The 21,890-nt window shown below is 52.0% G+C and overlaps 1 protein-coding gene across 6 annotated transcripts in view; it reads right to left on the bottom strand.

Annotated features, from left to right (window-relative positions):
* KIAA0513 (KIAA0513 ortholog) overlaps positions 1-19,182 on the bottom strand; it is a 93,086-nt gene extending 73,904 nt beyond the window's left edge. Inside the window, exon 1 of one of the 6 annotated variants that reach the window (XM_037877478.2) lies at positions 19,070-19,182. The gene's annotated coding sequence lies outside the window, so the exon portion shown is untranslated. The other 5 variants (XM_037877474.2, XM_043526143.1, XM_043526145.1 and 2 more) reach the window with 5 other exon arrangements.
* Between the last annotated feature and the right edge of the window lie 2,708 nt (positions 19,183-21,890).

Consider the following 21,890-nt stretch of genomic DNA (forward strand, 5'->3'; position numbering starts at 1 on the left):
GGGCAGTGGGTCTCTGGGGGTGGCGCTGGGCAGTGGGGGTCTGTGTGAGGTACTCCTGGGCCCCAGGGGGAATGAAAACAGCCCAGGTCCCCCTCCTGCAGCGTTCTTTGCTTCCCTGCAGAAAGTGAAGGAGGAACGGGGGGGTGTGATTGGGAATGTTCATGGCATAGTTTGGGGGGGCACTGTCACCCAAATAGAGGCGAGGGGTGGCGGCCACATGGGGTGCAAGGTCACATGCCACTCCCACCCCCACCCCCCAATTTCTGTGAACGCAGAGCTGCACAGCCTGGCTGAAAAGAGAAGGTGCTGCCCAGCTCCCTGGACTGCAGCCGGACACCACTCTCTGGGTCCTAGTGCTGGGGGCCATCCTTCTTTTTCTCCAGGAACTCCTCACTTAACGCTGTAGTTCTGTTCCTGAAAAATGCGACTTCAGGTGAAATGATGTTAAGCGAATCCAATTTCCCCATAAGAATGAATGTAAATGGGGCAGGGGGGTTAGGTCCAGGGACAAAGGGTTTTTGCCATACAGTCCAGTGCTATGGTTGGGAGGGGCCCCCGCCTCACCCCACATAGGCACAGCCCACTGGCGCTGGAGACAATGAGGCAGGCAAGGCGGCTGAAGGTGCTGTAGGTTCGAAGCACATTGCGCAGCAGGAGCGGCAGCTTCCCCTACTCTGCAAGCACCAGGGGTGGGGGGCTCAACATTCAGCCCGCCCACTCCACCCCTTCCCCCAAACCCCCACTCTTAACCCACCTCTTCTTCCCCCCCCTCCACTTTTACTCCACACTCCATGTCCTCGTTCCTGCCCCTTCCCTCCTGCCCACGGCAATCAGCTGGCTTGCAATGTTCAGGGGGCAGGAGGATGTGGGAGGAGCGAGGACGCAGTGCGCAGGCTCCCCCTCCCTCCCCTGCCTTCTGCCCGCGGCAATCAGCTGGCTTGCGGCGCTCAGGAGGCAGGGGAGGGAGGGGGAGCCTGCGCGCTGTGTCCTCGCTCTTCCCTCCTGAACACCGCAAGCCAGCTGATTGCTGTGGGCAGGAAGCGGGGGAAGAAGCGGGAGGACACTGATCCGCAGGGTCTGCCGGGGGGGGGAGGCACTGGGGGGGACGTGGGGGGTGTAGGGGAGCTGCCAGCTGTGGACAAAGCAGGCAGCCAAACGACGTTATACCGAAGCATTGCACAACTTTAAATGGAGCATGTTCTGTAATGGAGCAGGGACGTAAGATCGAAACAACGTTAAGCAAGAGGACGTCAAGTGTGGAGTTACTGTACAACAGTGAGTGCCCGCTGTGGGGAAAGAAGGGACAGGGATGGAGAGGGGAAGGGGCATGGGATGGGGAAGAGAAGGGGACAGGGGAAGCGGGGACAGGGGAGAAGGAAGCGGGTGGGATGGGGAGGAGATGGAGCAGAGGAAGAGAAGGGGTTAGGGGGACCAGTATGCAGATCCCTTGGCAGCAGCTGGGGCTCCCCTGTTAAGCAGGCCCATCAAACCCTCACCCTGACATGCCCCACCTCCCCTGCATCTGTACCACCCCAATGAGCCCCCCCAGACACCCTCCCCACTGAGCCCCAACCACCTAGACTCCCACCCAAATGAACCCCACCTCCCCTGCACCGATCTTCCTCCCCCCAGCCCCGCTGAGTTCCAACCACTTTCACTTGGTCCCCCCTGCAGACTTCCATTACCCCTGCACCTGGAACCTCCCTTTGCATCCAGATCCCGCACTGAGCTGCCTGCACCCAGATTGCCCCACACAGAACCCTCTTACTCCCCCTCCGGATCCCCCCACACTAAGTCCCTCTGCACTTGGATCCTGCTGCCAGGCTGAGCCTCCCTGCCCACATCTGGTGTGCCTGGTGCAAAAGGGGCAGGGCCCCAGGGTGTTTCTGGGCAGGCATGGCCCTTGTGCTGTATCAGGGTCAGGTTCAGCCTCACTGCCAAGTCCCTGCCCCAAGAGGGCGGGGGAGGCTGCAGGGTATTCTCCCACTCCCATGCAGCCAGTGGCCTGTACTCCCCACTGCCATGGTGGAGCTTCCACATTTACTTATTGTAAAAAAAAAAAAAAAAAAAAAAAAAAAAAAAAAAAAAAGGCAGAATTTTAAAATATTATGCACAGAATTTGATGCAGAATTCCCTCAGGAATATGGGGCACTGTACAGCTGTGATGCTGGGACTGTGAAGGGGGTACTGGGCAGTAGGGGATCTGTGGGTGGGGGAGCTGGTGTGCAGAGTGCCGTGCAGTTGTGGTGGGAGGTCGGCGGGAGGGGTCTCTGGGCAGGGGGGTTCTGGGCATAGAGGGTCCGGGGGCATTGGACATAGGGATCTGCAGGGATGAGGGAATGCTGGGCATAAGGGCAGGGTGGCAATGTGGAAGGGGCACGCTGGCAGGTCAGGGCTGGGCGGGCCAGTGTGCGTCTAGCAGTTGTGGGTTTGTTAACAGTGCCCTTGGGCTAGGCTGAGTGGGGCCACTCCCGCTGTGCTGTGCCTCATTGCCGCCAGCCGGCCCCTCGCTCTGCGGACCACCCCGCATCACATGCCCCATTTCCCCAATGGGAGCCCACAAATATATTTGACGCAAGGCCCACAAAAAGTTAATCCGGCCCTGAGTTTGCACGACCTGTATATACCTTGGGTGGACTCCTGTCCATGGAGGTTAAAACAAGCAATAGCTGACAAAGGATCATTGTAGAACGATGCTGTTCCCTTGTCCATTACTGGGAGAAGGGCCTCCTAGATTGGAAAAAGAAAAGGAGTACTTGTGGCCCCTTAGAGACTAACCAATTTATTTGAGCATAAGCTTTCGTGAGCTACAGCTCACTTCATCGGATGCATACGGTGGAAAATACAGAAGATGGTTTTATACACACAGACCATGAAAAAATGGGTGTTTATCACTACAAAAGGATTTGTTTATCACTACCTGGATTTGTGCTGGAAATGGCCCACCTTGATTATCATACACATTGTAAGGAGAGTGATCACTTTAGATAAGCTATTACCAGCAGGAGAGTGGGGTGGGGGGAGAGAAAACCTTTTGTAGTGGTAAACACCCATTTTTTCATGGTCTGTGTGTATAAAAACATCTTCTGTGTTTTCCACTGTATGCATCCGATGAAGTGAGCTGCAGCTCACGAAAGCTTATGCTCAAATAAATTGGTGAGTCTCTAAGGTGCCACAAGTCCTCCTTTTCTTTTTGCGAATACAGACTAACACGGCTGCTACTCTGACACCTAGACTGGAAAGCGTTTGCAGTTTCTGAGGAGAGCATTCCCCGGTCAAATCTCAGCAGGTTGCGATGCAAAGAGGAGCAGCAGGCCAGGACAGAACGTGAGTAAGCAGCTGCCGAACACACCTGATCAGGGCCATGGGCAAAGGAGAGACACGACAGGCTTTATCGGAGCAAAGAGAACCCCAGAAGGGCGATCTCTCCTTGGGAGACATGCCAGGGGTCTTTTAACAGCAGCGCAATTCAGATGACAATCAGACTGTGCCCTGGATTGTCGAATTCACACTTGGCCACAGTGATATGAGCATCTGTGATCTTTAGACTCAATGACAGCAGCACACTGTATCTGGGAAGAGAAAACTGACTCAGAAATAGCTCGACACTTGATTCAAAACAGAGCTGCCACCCTGCTATTAACACAGGTTGGCAAATGCACACCCCAGTCCTTTGCTCATTACTTTGGCTCCCTGCTGAGCACTGGGTTAAGTTTTCATCTTCAAAGTACACAGTGGGGCTGACTTGAGCTGTCTAAACACAACAGCCTCTCGACACCCCCACAAGCACCATCTCGCTCCACATCTGTCTTATGGAAGCTGTCAGGGACCCACCACAGTGCGCTCTATGCAGTCCCCAACACTCAGTGCCTAAGAAACAGTCAACCTCAAGGGTGAGGTTGGAGAGAGCTCTGTCATCAGCTAGCCCAACGAGTGCAGAATTCTCTTTCCTGGGGGATCGGAATGATCATGAATCTAGCCACTTTCAAGCAAAAGGCAAAAACTCCCTTTCTAGCCTTCCTACCACAAGACAAACAATCCCACGATGGAGGGACTGAAGGGAGAGAAGACAGAGATCCTCATTAAAGTAGCTTTTGTAAGCCCACAATGATGAGCATGGTATAAATGCCCTAGACTTAAAATGAAAAAAGGATCACATCACAGTGACAAGACAGGAAAAGTTACCTTCTTTTATACAGTAATTTTGTTGGTCCGAAGTTAATACCCGCTGTATTAATTCTGTTGTGATGAAACCAAATAGTTCCATCTTTTAACAGCTCTTCACCACAAAAATTCACATACCTTTTGTCGGCCAGGCATGCACGATATCACACAGACAAATGCCACTGCAAGGAATGTTTGGCTTTGGTGGAGTTATCACTTGCGCTCCAGGAGGAAATAGGTCACTTCCTGCCATGCAAATGAAAGCAGTTCTCTTTCTCCTTCCTTCAAGTGTTCCCTCCCTGCACATATGTTTTTGGCTTGCAAGCTCTCTGGGTCACAGTCCATATCTACTGGTGTATTCACACAGCACCAAGCCCAAAGAGTCCTCCATCCCAACTGGGGTCAGTGGATGCTACCGTAACATCAATGTTACAGAATGATTTCATACTACACTGGTCAAACACATGTCCCTGAAACGAATAACCTCCACACAATGGGCAACATCTAATCTTCGCCACAGTTTATAGGCTGTTACTTTTACAATCAGCTATAAAGAGGCAACTCACTCAACAAAGAGAAAAGATCAAATGCCACAGGAGAGGGATGCCTATTAACAGACACTGCTCAGCTCATTAACAGAAGAGAACAGCTGATGACTCCACAGAATGCAGCAGCTCAGACAGATGCTAAAAAGAACTCGGCAAGATCCCAGTGGTGCATTCAGGGCAGAAGGGTTGCTTTCTCTACACGCACAAGGTTACATTTTTGCTAATTCTGTTCACTTCTTCTCACCAGCCTGACACTTTCTGTAAGTGTGAAGTTCACATGAATCACAATCAGCTGGCTTTGCTCCTGCCTTTGCTGCCTGAAGTCTACGTTAGCAAGACGGGGAACTTGCCAATGCTTTAACCACGCCGACGGCAGGCACTGGATCAATGACTGTCGGGGTCACGATGAACTCCTCACTACACGTGCACATGCAAACTGTTGCAGGCTTTCTTGCATCTCCAACTGGCAGGAGACGGTCTCGGACGAGGGGACTGAGGCACCATGATCCAGTGTCTCATTACCTCCAGATAAGAGTACTGCAAACCTCTTTCAGCGTGCAGCCATCACACAGCAACTGAAGTCGCTGGAGAGTGCGGAAGCAATGACGGGCCAATGCAAACACTTCATACCCGCCCTCAGTGACACACCCCTGACTCCCTGCTTGCTTCAGAAATGAACTCAATGGCTTGGCCTTCGAACCCTTGTTAATGAGACAGTAAGCTCTTTAGGGCAGGGAATTTTTGTTCTGTGTTTGTACAGCACCTAGCACAAAGGGTGCCTGGCCCATGGCCAGGCTTCTAAGCGTTAGTGCCATACAAATACACTACAACTGGTTCTACCCTGCTAAGTCCTTAGAACGGGACCTGGCTACTCAGACTCTCTCAACCTCCCCATACACCATTGGGACAATCCTGTGGAGAGCAGAGATCCAGGTGTAGACTACCAGATACCTGGATCACAGCCTCTGCGAGTGGACCCCTGTAGTGGAATTCCTCCCCAGTCTTGATTGCGGTCAGCTGCACACAGTCTAACCACAGGAATGATGGTCATCAAAAGAACACTGCACATGCACATCCCTGAAGCTCCGGGAAACAGACAAAAGCACACCCTTTCATGGACTGTACCGAGCCCAATAATCTGTGTTGGACTAAAGTGTATCTTCCAGAAAGACATCCAGATCTTGGTCTGAAGACATCAAGAGATGGAAAATTCACCACCTCCCTTGCTAGTTTGTTCCCTTGGTCTATCACCCTCCCTGCTAAAAAACTGGACCTAATTTCTAATTTGAATTTGGCTGACTTCATGCCATTGATTCTTGTTCTGCCCTTCTCTGCTATACTAAACATCCCTTTAGTTTAGTATCTGGTATCTTCTTTCAGTGAAGGTACTTATATACTGTAATCAACTCTTCACTGGAACCTTTATATTCCCTCTTCCCCCATATGCATTGTTCCATGCTAAGGTCTGATCCTGGCAAGCTGCTTTGTACGTGGGCAGAAATCTGTGGAGTGGCCTGGAGGACTGGAACCTACTGAAATATCCTCAGCAAGAGATTTCCATTGCAGTTTTCATTCCAGGTAACCCAACTCCCGTAAGTATCAAACACCGCTTCGCACAACTTTCTCTGAACCTCTCGCCTCTTTCGGCAATTCACAAGGGTCATTTGTCCTGTCTACTGAACTGCCCATCTCGGAGGACAGCCAGCAGATTGTGTCCAGCACATGGTGTCACCTGCAATTCATCTGCGTGCGTTTAGCCCTCCACAGAAACAGTTTACAGGGATCACTTTTGCTTCCCAGCTAACCTTGAACAACAGAGCACCATGAATAACTCAAAATACAACTGTCAAAAACAAACAACAAACAAAGTGAATGTATGATGCGTTTCCTGCTTTTTTCATTGCTTGTTCAGTGACACATTGCAAATTGCAGTTAACTTGCAATGAACGTCCCAGCTATTACAGAGAAGTAACTAATGCTGTATGATTAGTGGCTAACCGCATTATGGACCAGTGCCTAGGCTACCAGTTTTGAACTTGGAAGACTCTGCCCGTGACTCCCGTGTGATGGCAGAATGGGTACACGTTTTAGAAGCTCTTTGGGGACAGGGACGATCAGTATTTGTGAGGGGCCTATCCAGCACGCTGCTACCACTAAACAAATACTAACTGCATCAACCAATTTGCAATGCTCCAGGATAGCTCAGAATTCCACTAGCTTGACTATGCTGTGGTAAACCTGCATCTTTAGGCGGAGCATTAACAGACAATGCAGCAGATGCAAGGTCTACAGACTGATCTCTGCACAGCCTCCAGCGCAGGGCTTTCAAAAGAAATTATCCAGTGAAACAATGGGAACTTTATTTCTCTGACAATTAGTGATCTTTAATGCTTTCAACACAAGGCAAACTGCGGATTCACGATCAAGAGCCAAGGACCCACCTGGTCTTGGTCCGGAAAGGTTTTGTTCTAACAAACAGAGGGTTGTTTTTTTCCTGCAGCGCAAACAGCAAGAAACGTCCGACGGTTCAAAGGCACAGAAGAAAATGCGATAACCACCATTAGCTGGCGAAGAGTTGGATGAGGCTCGCTCGGCAGAGCTTGCTACTGCATCTTACTTACACACCCGCCTCCTCTGCTCTTTAATTTGCCCTGCAGCTCTAGATGGGCTGCCACAGTTACTTTTCAGTCCTGCTAGGAGTGCTGATCTCATTCAAAGGGTGACAGGCTGCAACAATGCATTCCAACCATTGGATGGTCTAGTTACTAGGCTAGGATTTGAGCCAGTGACAACTCACACTGGGGGGGGGGGATTAACAGAGCTGCTACTCCAAACGCCTACACTTATCTTTTCTTTTTTTAATTCAAGCGTCACAGCTCTTGCGTATAATGTATTTTTTAAATAAATTTTTATAACAGTTTGATATCAATCTGTTTCCCTGCAATAAGGGGGTGGGAATTAACCTGATGAAAACCTGTCTCTCTCTATCAGCAATGCCTCAGGGCATGCAAACCTAATCCAAAGAACATAATTTGATGTGGTTTCTGTATCGAAGAAAAGCTCCAGCATCTGCACAGGAATAGCAATGCTGCAAATTACAGGCCAAGGTAACAGACAGTTAAACTGGGTTACATGCTTACAGTCAGACTATATGTATTTGAATAGCAAAACATCTTAACCCACACATCCTTCAACCTCCGAGACTTTTATTAGTCTTATATTGAGGGGTCTGGTAACCTTTCCACTACCCATCACAAGTTCAAATACAAACTAGGTTAGTACCAGTTAAAAAGTCCTTACCATCTAATGGCTATTTGCTGGCCTGGAGCAAAATATAATGATATAAATTGGTGGGATTCAACACAGAAGTCGCTGTCACAAACGCCAGTATTGCCATCAACACCATTCCTGGCATGGAAAGTGAATTATTCAAGGTCAGGTTGAAGGGGCAGCCTGAGGGAGGTTTGCACTGTCCTTGCTGCACCTATTCTGTGCAGGAGGAAAGGAATTCAGATTCCAGAGCTGCCAAACAGGCTAGCAATGTCACTTGGTTTTAAAGTATTTACTTTGGGGAAGAGGAAAAAAAATCTTGGTAAACAATTTAATCTGCCTGTCCCTTGGCATCTGTAGCAATGTCAGCCCAGCAGAATTACTCTGACAGGTGTCTCTGTTGGTTTCACAGACAAGAAAAAAGAAACCATGTCATGCAAGATTTTGCACAGCGTGAAACTTGACTGGCCAAACCACTATACTGCTACAAGAACAAACCGGTTTTTCTTCAGCAAATCTCTCACTTCTCTTCAACAAGATCTGGTGCTGGCATCCCTGTCACTTCCTTCTTCGCAATAGGCATTAAGAAAAGGAGTACTTTTGGCACCTTAGAGACTAACAAATTTATTTGAAAATAAGCTTGCTGATGCACCGCACCCTGCACGATTTAAAGCTTCCCTTTCCCTGCACGACACAACTGGCTTTCAAAAACTAGACTCGGGATCTTACTTTAAAGCTTCACATGCCCGATTAAATAACATTTCCAAATTAACAAGGCCAGATTCATCCCTAGGGTAAGCTCCATTGGCTGCAAGGGAGTTTAAACCAGACAGTGGACCAAATGCATCTTTACCAGCATGCCATGCCCACCATCAAATAGGTTTGTTATAAATTAAAAAGATGAGGGGGCATACTGCCCAGTGGCTAGGGCACAAGGCTGGGATTCTAGAGACCTGCGTTGTATTCCCAACTGCCAGCCACCTACCGCGAGACAACGGGCAAGCCACTTCACCACTTTCCGCCCCCCCTTTGCCCTGCCAATCTTTGCCTGTCCCATCTATTTAGAGCAGAGGTGGGCAAACTATGGCCCGTGGGCCACATCCGCCTCCTGCCCGGCCCCTGAGGCTAGCCCCCGGCCTCTCCCCCTGCAGCCTCAGCGCTCCATGCTGCCGGTGTAGTATATTAAACTGCTCAGTGTAGGAAGGTGCTACTGGTAGCAGTTACGGAGAGCGATTTACTACACTGCACCGGCGCAATGCTCTGGGCAGCTGGGCAACGCTCTGGCCACCGTTGCTCTGTGCTGCACGGTAAGGGGGCAGGGAGGGTTGGATAGAGGGCAGGGGAGTTCAGGGTGGTGGTCAGGGGTGTGAATGGAGTCAGAGCGGTCAGAGGGCAGGGAACAGGGGGGTTGAATGGGGGCAGTGGTTGGGGCGGGGGGGGGTCAGTCAGGAAGGAGAGGGGGGTTGGATGGGGCGGTGGGGGGCAGGAGTTCCGGGAGTGGGGGGATGGATGGATGGGGCAGGGGTCCCGCGGAGGGGTGCGGCCGTCAGGGGGCGAGACGCAAGGGGAGGTGGGGACACAGGCACAGCCTCCCCTAACCGGCCCTCCGTACAATTTCCGAAACCCGATGTGGCCCTCAGGCCAAAAGGTTTGCCTGTCCCTGATTTAGAGCGTAACCTCTTTGGGACAGCAACCCTCTATCACAGGGGTGGCCAAACCGCTGCTCGTGGCTCTTTTGCCGTTGAAGTGCAGCTTGGGGGGCTCCCCCTCCACCCTCCACCTACCAGACTGCGGGGGGAAGCTCAGGGCTTCTATCCTGCAGTGGAGTGATGAGGCTAGGCGGCTTCTGCCAGAGATGACTGGTGCCTGCTGGGGCGGGAGGGTGATTTAAAGCTCCCCCCCGTTTGAGTCATGCCCCCCCTCTTATCCTCAGTGGTCCCTCCCTGTAACTCGCAGGTGTTAGCTGGGAGCTGAAGGGAGGGGCTGCTGCTTTAGCTCCAAGGGGAGAGGCAACAGCAAAAGCAGTGGGTCTCCCTGTAGCTCCCAACTGTTTGCTGTCATGCAGGGAAGCGGCCCTGCGGCACCATGTGACTGAGCGGGGCCAGCAAACCCCGGCAGAAATCTGGGCGAGGGGTACCCGACCCCCCCCACACGTCACCACTGGCTTCTGCCTAGCGGGGAAGGAGGTCTCAGGGCTTCAGCCCCGGCAGACGCACCTTACACAGCTGAAGCCCCGAGTCCCAGCAGGCACACTCCAGCTCTCAAACGTCTGAAGATCGTCGTGTGCGGCTCAGAGGGCCAATAAGTTTGGCCACCCTTGGTCTATGGTGTCATTTCACATCATCCAGCACAAGGGTGCCCTAATCACTGTTGGGGACAACCAGTGGTCTAGTAGCAGAGAATTGATAAAGTACTGGGCTCAGCATGAAGCAAAGGACCTTTCAGTAGAGGGAAATAAGAGAAAGGATGCAGCAATGTGTATAAACAACTAAAACAGAAGCCAAAAGGAACTGCTTTTCTTCAGATTAGTAGCTCCAAAGCGACTACACTTCTCTTAGCGGAAAAAAAACACCTTATCTGCACTCCTGCTTTACTCATTTTAACAATCTATTATTAATGCCCTTGTCTCTAACGAACCATGCTGCGGCACTCAGATTTAATATTTGAAAACCACTTGGCCCAGCAGCAAAGGGAGCAATCTCTCCAAAGAGCATTTCCTTCCAGATTTGTCAAACTCTCATAAACAAACTCGGCAGGAAGAATTGTTTTCTCATCACGATTTCACACAGGCAACAATTTTCTGAATAATTTGGGAAAGTGACTTTTTTTTTTTTTTTTTTGCTGAGAACACTTCAGAAGAAGGTGTTTCTATGTTCCCGTCACTTAGAAAAAGGTGAAATTCGCCCACACAACTAAGTGTTCAAGAGAGACTGCCCAGAGACGAGAACAACAAGAGAGCTGCAGGGCAGGATTGAGGTGCATTGGCAGAGCTGTGGGGTTCCACAGAATCATAGAATATCAGGGTTGGAAGGGACCTCAGGAGATCAGCTAGTCCAACTAACCCCCTGCTCAAAGCAGGACAAATCCCCAATTTTTGCACCAGATCCCTAAATGGCGCCCTCAAGGATTGAACTCACAACCCTGGGTCTAGCAGGCCAATGCTCAAACCACTGAGCTATCCCTCCCGCAAAGCCAGTTCCTTCGAGCCAGAGTTGAACCAGCGACCTAAGGATTCCCAGGAGAATTAAGCCTACAGTCCTCCGCTCTACCATACTGCAAGGTAATAAGTTCCCTTGGCTCCCATATAGATTCAGTAGGAGCTGAGAGTGCCGATCACCTGAGAGGAGGCACCCAGCTTCCGAAAGGATTAGCCATTGTGGGAATCAAAGACCAGAAGTGCAGAGATACAACAAGTGGGAACTGAGGTACATCCGCAGAGAGAGATGAAGACTTGCATAGCTCCTGCCCATGTTATACTTGTCCGAAGCCAACAGCAGGGACCTCATTTCCGTAAGCACTCATCCTGTGAGATGTTTTATAAAAACCACCTCAATACACTTTGAACAACATCAGTCTAAGTGTCTGTGACACACTGTATCTCGGGGGAACATCCTGCACCCCCATGTTCATCCTTACAATATGACTGTGTGGTATCCAATGCAAAAGTTTGTCACGTCAGGTGTCTTTGGAAGGCTCATGATGCACTGAGCATTGTTGTTATAATGATGTTATAGGTTGTAATTTCACGTATACAGTTATGAGGCTGAAAATGTGTCCTCATGGCTTAACACAAGACCGGGTAAAAACTCTCCAAGAGCCGGGGGGCAGTTCACACCTAGTCAGGGCACGTACGGGACAAAGCCAGCCCAGCCTCACAGGAACAAAGGACACTGGCCTAAGCAGCAACAAAGGATCTGTTGGACTCTCGAGTTATCCCCTTCCCCCCCACCTTCCCTTGGTCACTCAGGGACTACGATGAGATAATGCTCACCTGACTCTGAACGGGGGGGCAAAGCCAAGGGGGAAGAAGAACATGATAAAAGAGAAAGACTTTGCCATGCTCTTCCTCTCTCTTCCACCTCCATCTACAGACACCACCACCAAGCAACTAAAGTGCTGATCAAAGGGGAGAGCCTGGCTAAAGGGCAACCAGCCAACCTGTGGTGAGAAGCATCTAAGTTTGTAAGGGCACTGAAAGTGTTAAGATCAGCTTAGAATGAGTTTTGCTTTTATTTCATTTGACCAAATCCAACTTCTTGTGCTTTGACTTAAAATCACTTAAAATCTATCTTTTGTAGTTAATAAATTTATTTGTTTATTCTACCTGAAGCAGTGCGTTTGGTTTGAAGCGTGTCAGAGACTCCCCTTGGGATAACAAGCCTGGTGCATATCAATTTCTTTGTTAAACTGACGAACTCATATAAGCTTGCAGAGTCCTGCGAGCATAACTGGACTCTGCAAGACGGAGGTTCCTAGGGTTGTGTCTGGGACTGGAGATATTGGCTAGTGTCATTCAGTTGCACAATCCAAGGAGCAGCTGACATGCCAGAGGCTGTGCGTGAACAGCCCAGGAGTGGGGGTTCTCACAGCAGAGCAGGCCAAGGCTGGCTCCCAGAGTCAAGGATTGGAGATGCCTAGCAGACCACTGGTCCAGATAACACCAGGGGAACGTCACAGTGTCTGACCATACACAGATAAACAGTTGCGAAATGAAGTCAAATAAACAGCAATATCCTGATGTCAGAAACTTTAATGAAACATCATTGTATTTTTTCAGATAACTCCTGTTACTCTAATTATACAGCACAGTGTGTGCAAACAGCATGTCTGTACAGTTGTAACTGTATGTATATGTATCTAAACTCCACATGACAGGTCTATTTCAGAGACATTCTCCCTGGCCCTGCGAAAGCACAAGTCACAATAGAACTGTCTCGTGACACCACTGCAGGGCAAGGCACGGCACTGTCAGGTCAGCATTCCAGAGCTTAAGAACATGCAACTAATCAAGCAATTTGCCCATCTCAGTCTCCCTTAGCCACTTCCAAGTAAAGGCTTAACCAAGCTGAGAAGGAAGTATTTGTTATTGTCACTGTACATCATGCTTTAGGGCTTGATCCTGCAAGCTGTTCTACGGGGGAAACCCAAACACCTGCACTGAGTCCCAGTGGAGTCAACAGAACTCAGTACAGGCATTCAGGGATATCTCAGATTGCAGTGCCAAGGCTTAAGATATTAAATTCTCTAGAGCAGAAGCCCTGTTTCTTTCTGAGGACAACACTTAGCAGAATGGGTCCCCAATTCTGATCGGTACTTCTGGGGGAACCGTAAAATAAAAGAACCACCAACATGCATCAGTCCCTAACAGCTGTGGAGCCTAAATCCACCCCTTCTCTCTCTTTCCCACCCAGCACAAACTGTACTCCTCTTCCCGCCCCTCCAGAACACTTCCACAAAATTCAACCCTGAAGAGCAGGCAAACTTTCCAACCAACGCTCCCTCCCCGTTTCCAGTCCACACTCACAGCAGCTGCAGGACGACCTATCAGTTCAACCGCAGCATCGCTGGCACGTATTACGCTATTTTTAAAAAAATGCAAGTTACAAGACTTTAACATGACAGCTTCTCCTAAAGTCATTTCTGCAAAATTCAGGCCTAGTCTACACTTAAGTTTTGCCACTCTAGCCAACCAGAAAGCCCCTCCGAGTGTAGATGTAGCTTAGACCTGGAGGGGGGGGGCGCACACAAAAAAAAAACCACCACAAAAAAGTGCTCTTCCTGGTATAGCTTATACCAATTACCCAAGAAAACTAAAGCTATGTCTACACTAGGAGTGCTTTGCCAACATAGGAATCTGGCATAGTGTATCAGCAAAGCATTACCTAGTGTGGGTGTTTTTGCATTTTTGCTGGCATCACTTATTCCAGATTCCTCACACCCCCGCCCTCCAAGTGAAACACAGCATACCAATAAAACTGCAGTTTTGCCAGTATATTTGCATCTACACTAGGGCTTTTTCCAGTATAAAAGTGTCATAAAAAAAGCACTCAGCCCCAGATTACTGCTAAATATTAGGGCAGTAGATTAATCGCAAGTTAACTCACACAATTAACTAAAAAAAAAATTAACTGCAATTAAAAAAATGAATTGCAATTAATCGCACTGTTAAACAACAGAATACCAACTGAAATTTATTAAATATTTTGGATGTTTTTCAACATTTTAAAATATATTGATTTCTATTACAACACAGAATACAAAGTGTACAGTGCTCACTTTATATTTTTTTATTACAAATATTTGCACTGTGATAAAAATACTGTTTTTCAATTCACCTCATACAAGTACTGTTGTGCAATCTCTTTATCATGAAAATGTAAATTACAAATGTAGATTTTTTTGCTACGTAACTGCACTCAAAAACAAAACGGAAAACTTTAGAGCCTACAAGTCCACTCAGTCCTACTTCTCGTTCAGCCAATGGCTACGACAAACAAGTTTGTTTACATTGATGGGAGATAATGCTGCCTGCTTATTTACAATGTCACCTGAAAGTGAGAAAAGGTGTTCACATGGCACTGTTGTAGCTGGCGTTGTAAGGTATTTACATACCAGATATGCTAAACATTCATATGCCCCTTCATGTTTCGGCCACCATTCCAGAGGACATGGTTCCATACTGATGATGTTGTTAAAAAAAATTATGCACTAAATTTGTGACTGAACTCCTTGGGGGAGAATTGTGTGTCTCCTGTTCTGTTTTACCCGCATTCTGCCATAAATTTCATGTTACAGCAGTCTCAGATGATGACTCAGCACATGTTCATTTTAAGAACACTTTCACAGCAGATTTGACAAAATGCAAAGAAGATACAAATGTGAGATTTCTAAGGATAGATACAGCACTCGACCCAAGGTTTAAGAATCTGATGTGCCTTCCAAAATCTGAGAGGGACGAGGTGTGGAGCGTGCTTTCAGAACTCTAAAAAGAGCAACAATCCAATGCGGAAACTACAGAACCCGAACCACCAAAAAAGAAAATCAACCTTCTGTTGGTGGTGTCTGACTCAGATGATGAACATGAACATGCATCAGTCCACTCTGTTTTGGATTGTTATCGAGCGGAACCCGTCATCAGCATGGACGCATGTATCCTGGAATGGTGGCTGAAGCATGAAGGGACATATGCAGCTTTAGCATATCTGGCACATAAATACCTTGCAACACAGGCTACAACAGTCCCATAAGAACACCTGTTCTCACTTTCAGGTGATATTGTAAACACGAAGCTGGCAGCATCATCTCCTGCAAATTGGAACAAAGTTTGTTTGTCTGAGTGACTGACTGAAGTAGGACTGAGTGGACTTCTAGGTTCTAAAGTTTTACACTGTTTTATTTTTGAATGCAGTTATTTTTTGTACATAATTCTACATTTGTAAGTTCAACTTTCATTACAAAGAGATTGCACTATAGTACTTGTATGAGCTGAATTGAAATATACTATTTCTTTTGTTTTTTACAGTGCAAATATTTGTAATCAAAAACAAATATAAAGTGAGCACTGTAAACTTTGTATTCTGTGTTGTAACTGAAATCAATATATTTGAAAATGTAGAAAACATCAAAAAGTATTTAAATGGTATTCTATTATTGTTTAATCGCGCAACTGATTTTTTTGATCGCGTGACAGCCCTACTAAATATCTAAGAACCACAAGTTGTAGCATCTGGGATCCTCCCTTTACCGCCGCCTACAGAAAGTTGTCAGAGCATGGAACTAACAGAGAGAAGATCCGATCATCTGGACAGTCAGAGGCACTTTGTAGGAATTAAGAGTAATTAGGAATGAAAGGTCTTTGTGAAAACAAAGCCACAGTTGTGCGGTGCCAAAAGGCTAGTTATGGCTAATTTATTTTTTTAGAAAGCTTCTTAGCTAAAAATAAATTGAATTTCACTGTGCTAAACCTGGAAACTCTTTGTCAAGGTTCCTTCCACATTCTGAATTCTAGGGTACAGATGTGGGGACCTGCATGAAAGACCCCCTAACCTTATTCTTACCAGCTTAGGTTAAAAACTTTCCCAAGGTATAAACTTTGCCTTGTCCTTGAACCCTATGCTGCCACCACCAAACGTATTAAACAAAGAACAGGGAAAGAGACCACTTGCAGACGTCTTCCCACAAAATATCTCCCCAAGCCTGAAACCCCCTTTCCTGGAGAAGGCTTGATAAAAATCCTCACCAATTTGTACAGGTGAACACAGATCCAAACCCTTGGATCTTAAGAACAATGAAAAATCAATCAGGTTCTTAAAAGAAGAATTTTAATTACAGAAAAGGTAAAAGAGTCACCTCTGTAAAATCAGGATGGTAAATACCTTACAGGGTAGTCAGCTTCAAAACAGAGAATCCCTCTCGGCAAAACCTTAAGTTACAAAAAGACACAAAAACAGGAATATACATTCCATTCCGCACAACTTATTTTACCAGCCATTAAACAAAAGGAAATCTAACGCATTTCCGGCTAGATTACTTACTAACTAACAGAAGTTCTGAGACTGCATTCCTAATCTGTTCCCGGCAAAAGCATCAAGCAGTCAGACAAACCCTTTGTTCCCCACCCCCCTCACTCCCAATTTTAAAGTATCTTGTCTCCTCATTGGTCATTTTGGTCAGGTGCCAGGGAGGTCATCTTAGCTTTTTAACCCTTTACAAGTGAAAGGGTTTTGCCTCTGGCCAGGAGGGATTTTTATAGCACTGTATACAGAAAGGTGGTTACCCTTCCCTTTATTGTTATGACACTCTTAAATATGAATCTGCCTCCAGTCTGGGTCTATTACATGAAGATCCAGTGGCACAGTGGACTTTACTGTACCAAATCAAGCACTGGTTCATATGAGGAAACCACATGCAAGTCCCCTCTAGAAGAGAGCACACAGCTAAAGGTGTGTCTACATTGCAACTGGGATTGCGGCTCTCAGGGTGGGAAGACAGAACCCGACTGAGGCGCAAGCAAACATGCTAAAATGAGCAATGTGGATGTGGCAGGGTGGGCTCTCAAGCCCACCCAACTGCCGGGATTGGAGCTCAAGTGAGCTAGCCAGAGTCTCCACTGGAGCCACGAGGCCCACGCTATTTTTAGCGCACTGGCTCAAGCCCTACTGGTGCAAGTCTGTCCATCTGGGCTGGGAGAGTCACCCCTAGCTGCCAACATCCCCTAAGGGTACACCAACTTTGCATTCAAACCTTGTCTGGATTCAGCACTTGTACCCACCATTCAATTGCTGTAGTGCTGGTAGTCACTGGGGAAACCCACTTTCTGTGGCTTGCTACCTAGGAAGAAACCTCTCTCTGTAATGGAAGTGTCTAGCTCTGAGCAGCACCCGTTTCCATTGGGCTCTGTAATATTCCATGCCATGTTAGACCCCCACCTCCGTTCCAGGGGACGGTCACCTCCAGCGCAGCTAACCGGGTGGAGAAGTGTGAAGAAACGCAGAGACCCACAAGGTCCAGCTCCTGCTTTCCTAAGGTTTGCCTAAACAACTACAGGACATGTCACCCGCACCCAGTGCCCCGCTCTCCCCAGCCGCAAGGGACTGGAGGCCTCACACGCCTCTGGTTCCAACTGCAAGCAGGCCCTGCCCGAACTCATCCTGCCTCCCAACCTCCCTGCAAGCCCTTCCAGAGCAGGGACAAGGGGGCCACACCCCCACCTCCCCCCGGGACACGCCTCCTACAGCTCCCGTCTGCCCCGCGGGGATGAGGGGGCACAAGCGCCCAACCACCGGGGTCCCCTGCCCATCACCTCCCTCTGGCATGATGCAGTCACCGGAGAGCCACCGGCACCGTGCAAAGGGCTCCCACTGCCGGGGCCCGGCACACGCCCCGACACCGGTGTCCAAGGTGCCTGCCCGGGGGGGACCCCTGAAAATCCTCCCCACAGCCCGCTGCCGCCCCCCCCGTGCACAGCACCCCCCACCCCCTACCATGCACAGCGCCCCGGGCTCCCCCGCACCTCCCCCCGTCCACAGCTCCCCCCGCCCCCCCCCATGCACAGGACCCCGGGCTCCCCCCCGTGCACAGCGCCCTGGGCCCCCCCCGCCCCCTACCGTGCACAGCGCCCTGGGCCCCCCCCGCCCCCTACCGTGCACAGCGCCCCGGGCCCCCCCGCACCTCCCCCGTGCACAGCGCCCCGGGCTCCCCACTGTGCACAGCAACCCCGCCCCCTCCCGTACCTCCCCCCCGTGCACAGCGCCCCGCCCCCTCCCGTACCTCCCCCCCGTGCACAGCGCCCCGGGCTCCCCCGCACCTCCCCCCCGTGCACAGCGCCCCGGGCTCCCCCGCACCTCCCCCCCGTGCACAGCGCCCCGGGCTCCCCCCGCACCTCCCCCCCGTGCACAGCGCCCCGGGCTCCCCCGCACCTCCCCCCCGTGCACAGCGCCCCGGGCTCCCCCGCACCTCCCCCCCGTGCACAGCGCCCCGGGCTCCCCCGCACCTCCCCCCCGTGCACAGCGCCCCGGGCTCCCCCGCACCTCCCCCCCCGTGCACAGCGCCCCGGGCTCCCCCGCACCTCCCCCCCGTGCACAGCGCCCCGGGCTCCCCCGCACCTCCCCCCCGTGCACAGCGCCCCGGGCTCCCCCGCACCTCCCCCCCGTGCACAGCGCCCCGGGCTCCCCCGCACCTCCCCCCCGTGCACAGCGCCCCGGGCTCCCCCGCACCTCCCCCCCGTGCACAGCGCCCCGGGCTCCCCCGCACCCCCCCCGTGCACAGCGCCCCGGGCTCCCCCCCCCCCCCCCCCCGTGCACAGCGCCCCGGGCTCCCCCGCACCCCCCCCCCCGTGCACAGCGCCCCGGGCTCCCCCGCACCCCCCCCCCGTGCACAGCGCCCCGGGCTCCCCCGCACCCCCCCCCGTGCACAGCGCCCCGGGCTCCCCCGCACCCCCCCCCCGTGCACAGCGCCCCGGGCTCCCCCGCACCCCCCCCCGTGCACAGCGCCCCGGGCTCCCCCGCACCCCCCCCCGTGCACAGCGCCCCCGGCACCTCCCGCCATGCAGAGCGCCCCCGAGGTCCCTGCGCCCCCCACTCACTCACCCGCGCAGCGCCTGGGCCCGGCCTCCGCGCCCGGCTCGCAGCGCCAGCACCGCGCAGACTCCGAGCCTGGGGCCGCAGGCAGCGAACCTGCCGCCACGTGAGATGGGCGGGGCGGGGCGGGGGGCGCGCTCAACTGGGGGCGGGGCTTCCCCATGGGGGGCGGGGCTTCGGCTTCCCTCGCCTGCCCCCAGCCGAGCTCGGCCGGCGCCCCCTGCCGTCCTCCTGCGCAGGGTGCACCACCCCCAACCCAGCGCTGCCCCACAGGCTCCCCTACCCCCATCTCAGCCCTGCCTCTCCCCACGGCTCCCCCCACCCCCACCCCCACCCCACAGCGCCCCACGGGCTCCCCCACCCCTATCTCAGCCCTGCCTCGCCCCAAGGCTCCCCCACCCCACAGCGCCCCACGGGCTCCCCCCACCCCATCTCAGCCCTGCCTCTCCCCACGGCTCCCCCCACCCCCACCCCATCTCAGCCCTGCCTCGCCCCAAGGCTCCCCCCACCCCCATCTCAGCCCCGCCTCGCCCCAAGGCTCCCCCCACCCCCATCTCAGCCCCACAGGCTCCCCTGACCCCATTTCAGCCCTGCCTCGCCCCAAGGCTCCCCCGACCCCATCTCAGCCCTGCCTCTCCCCACGGCTTCCCCCACCCCCACCCCACAGCGCCCCAAGGGCTCCCCCCACCCCTATCTCAGCCCTGCCTCTCCCCACGGCTCCCCCCACCCCTATCTCAGCCCTGCCTCTCCCCACGGCTCAGCCCCACAGGCTCCCCTGACCCCATCTCAGCCCTGCCTAGCCCCAAGGCTCCCCCCACCCCCATCTCAGCCCCACAGGCTCCCCCCACCCCATCTCAGTCCTGCCTTGCCCCAAGGCTCCCCCCACCCCCATCTCAGCCCCACAGGTTCCCCTGACCCCATCTCAGCCCTGTCTCGCCCCAAGGCTCCCCCCACCCCCATCTCAGTCCTGCCTCTCCCCATGGCTCCCCCCCACCCCACAGCGCCCCACGGGCTCCCCCCACCCCTATCTCAGCCCTGCCTCTCCCCACGGCTCAGCCCCACAGGCTCCCCTGACCCCATCTCAGCCCTGCCTCGCCCCAAGGCTCCCCCCACCCCCATCTCAGCCCCACAGGCTCCCCCCACCCCATCTCAGTCCTGCCTTGCCCCAAGGCTCCCCCCACCCCCATCTCAGCCCCACAGGTTCCCCTGACCCCATCTCAGCCCTGTCTCGCCCCAAGGCTCCCCCCACCCCCATCTCAGTCCTGCCTCTCCCCATGGCTCCCCCCCACCCCACAGCACCCCACGGGCTCCCCCCACCCCATCTCAGCCCTGTCTCTCCCCACGGCTCTCCCCACCCCCACCCCACAGCGCCCCACGGGCTCCCCCCACCCCTATCTCAGTCCTGCCTCGCCCCAAGGCTCCCCCCACCCCATCTCAGCCCTGCCTCGCCCCAAGGCTCCCCCCACCCCTGCCCCACAGCGCCCCAAGGGCTCCCCCCACCCCATCTCAGCCCTGCCTCGCCCCAAGGCTCCCCCCACCCCCACCCCACAGCGCCTCATGGGCTCCCCCCACCCCATCTCAGCCCTGTCTCTCCCCACAGGCTCCCCCCACCCCATCTCAGTCCTGCCTCGCCTCAAGGCTCCCCCCACCCCCATCTCAGCCCCACAGGCTCCCCTGACCCCATCTCAGCCCTGCCTCACCCCAAGGCTCCCTCCATCCCCATCTCAGCACACCAGGGACTCCCCCCCATCCCAGCTCTGCAGCACCCCAAGAGCTCCCCCATCCCCATTTCAGCCCTGCCCTGCAGTACCCCAGGGGCTCCCCTACTGCCCTGCAGCACTACAGGACTTCCCTGCTTCCCTCCCCTCTCTGCCCCCACAGCAGACCCACACCAATTACAAATACTGGTCTCCCCGCTCGGCTCCTTGCTATAGCTTTATCCACACCCCCTTACCCTGTCTCACTGGCTGGGGCCTGTGCTGCAATGTTACAGGCCTTATCCTGCTCAGTTATAGAGTTTAGCTTCACTGGTTTATTGAAAATCTAGATTCAGGTGAAGTAAGATCAACATGCCAGCACTCCCTCCTCTTTTCTGTAATTCAGTATACCTTGCTGTAGCTTTTAAAGTGAGATAAGCAAAGGCCATTGGCACTGGAGAACTAGGAACAGGTTGTTCTGAGCTTTATTTAATTTATTAAGAACTTCTTTAGCTGATTCTGCTCAGAAAAGTGCTTCTTGCTTTTCCAAACAAACCCAGGCTTTTCTAGTTGGTCCCTGTGCTTAGAGAGAGCAGCATTCTGAGAGATCAGCCTGACAACTTGTTCATTAGTGGATCGCAGATGTGGTCCCTAGAATTTCTTCTTCCCTGTGTAGTAAACTTTTTTCTAAATGTGCACTATTTTAATTAAGGGATGGCTGGCTGATTAAAAAGCAGAGAACTAAAGTTCCTTACCCATCATTAATAATACCTGAGATGATTAGATTTTTATTGAAACCACCATTTTTTTGTGTAGATTGCAAACTTGTCTTTAAAAAAAAGAAAAGCAGGATGCATGCCTATGGGGCACTATATAAATAAATATCTAGTTTACTGTCCCACCATTGATACTGGGGGTAGGGCACTACTCTTCCTACTGCATTCATCTTGGACACTAAAAATAGATGTCAGTTTCACCTTCTGGATCTGATGGTCTAATAGCTCAGTGTAATGTTTGGGTTGCAAGCACACTGGGGGAAATCTAAACCACCAAAAAACATTTCATGGAAACATTTTTGGTAATTAGATTTTGTAAGAGCTCTTATATCAGCTACATTTTAGAGCTAAATTACC

This window comes from Chelonia mydas, chromosome 12 (assembly GCF_015237465.2).
Source record: "Chelonia mydas isolate rCheMyd1 chromosome 12, rCheMyd1.pri.v2, whole genome shotgun sequence".
NCBI lineage: Eukaryota > Metazoa > Chordata > Testudines > Cheloniidae > Chelonia > Chelonia mydas.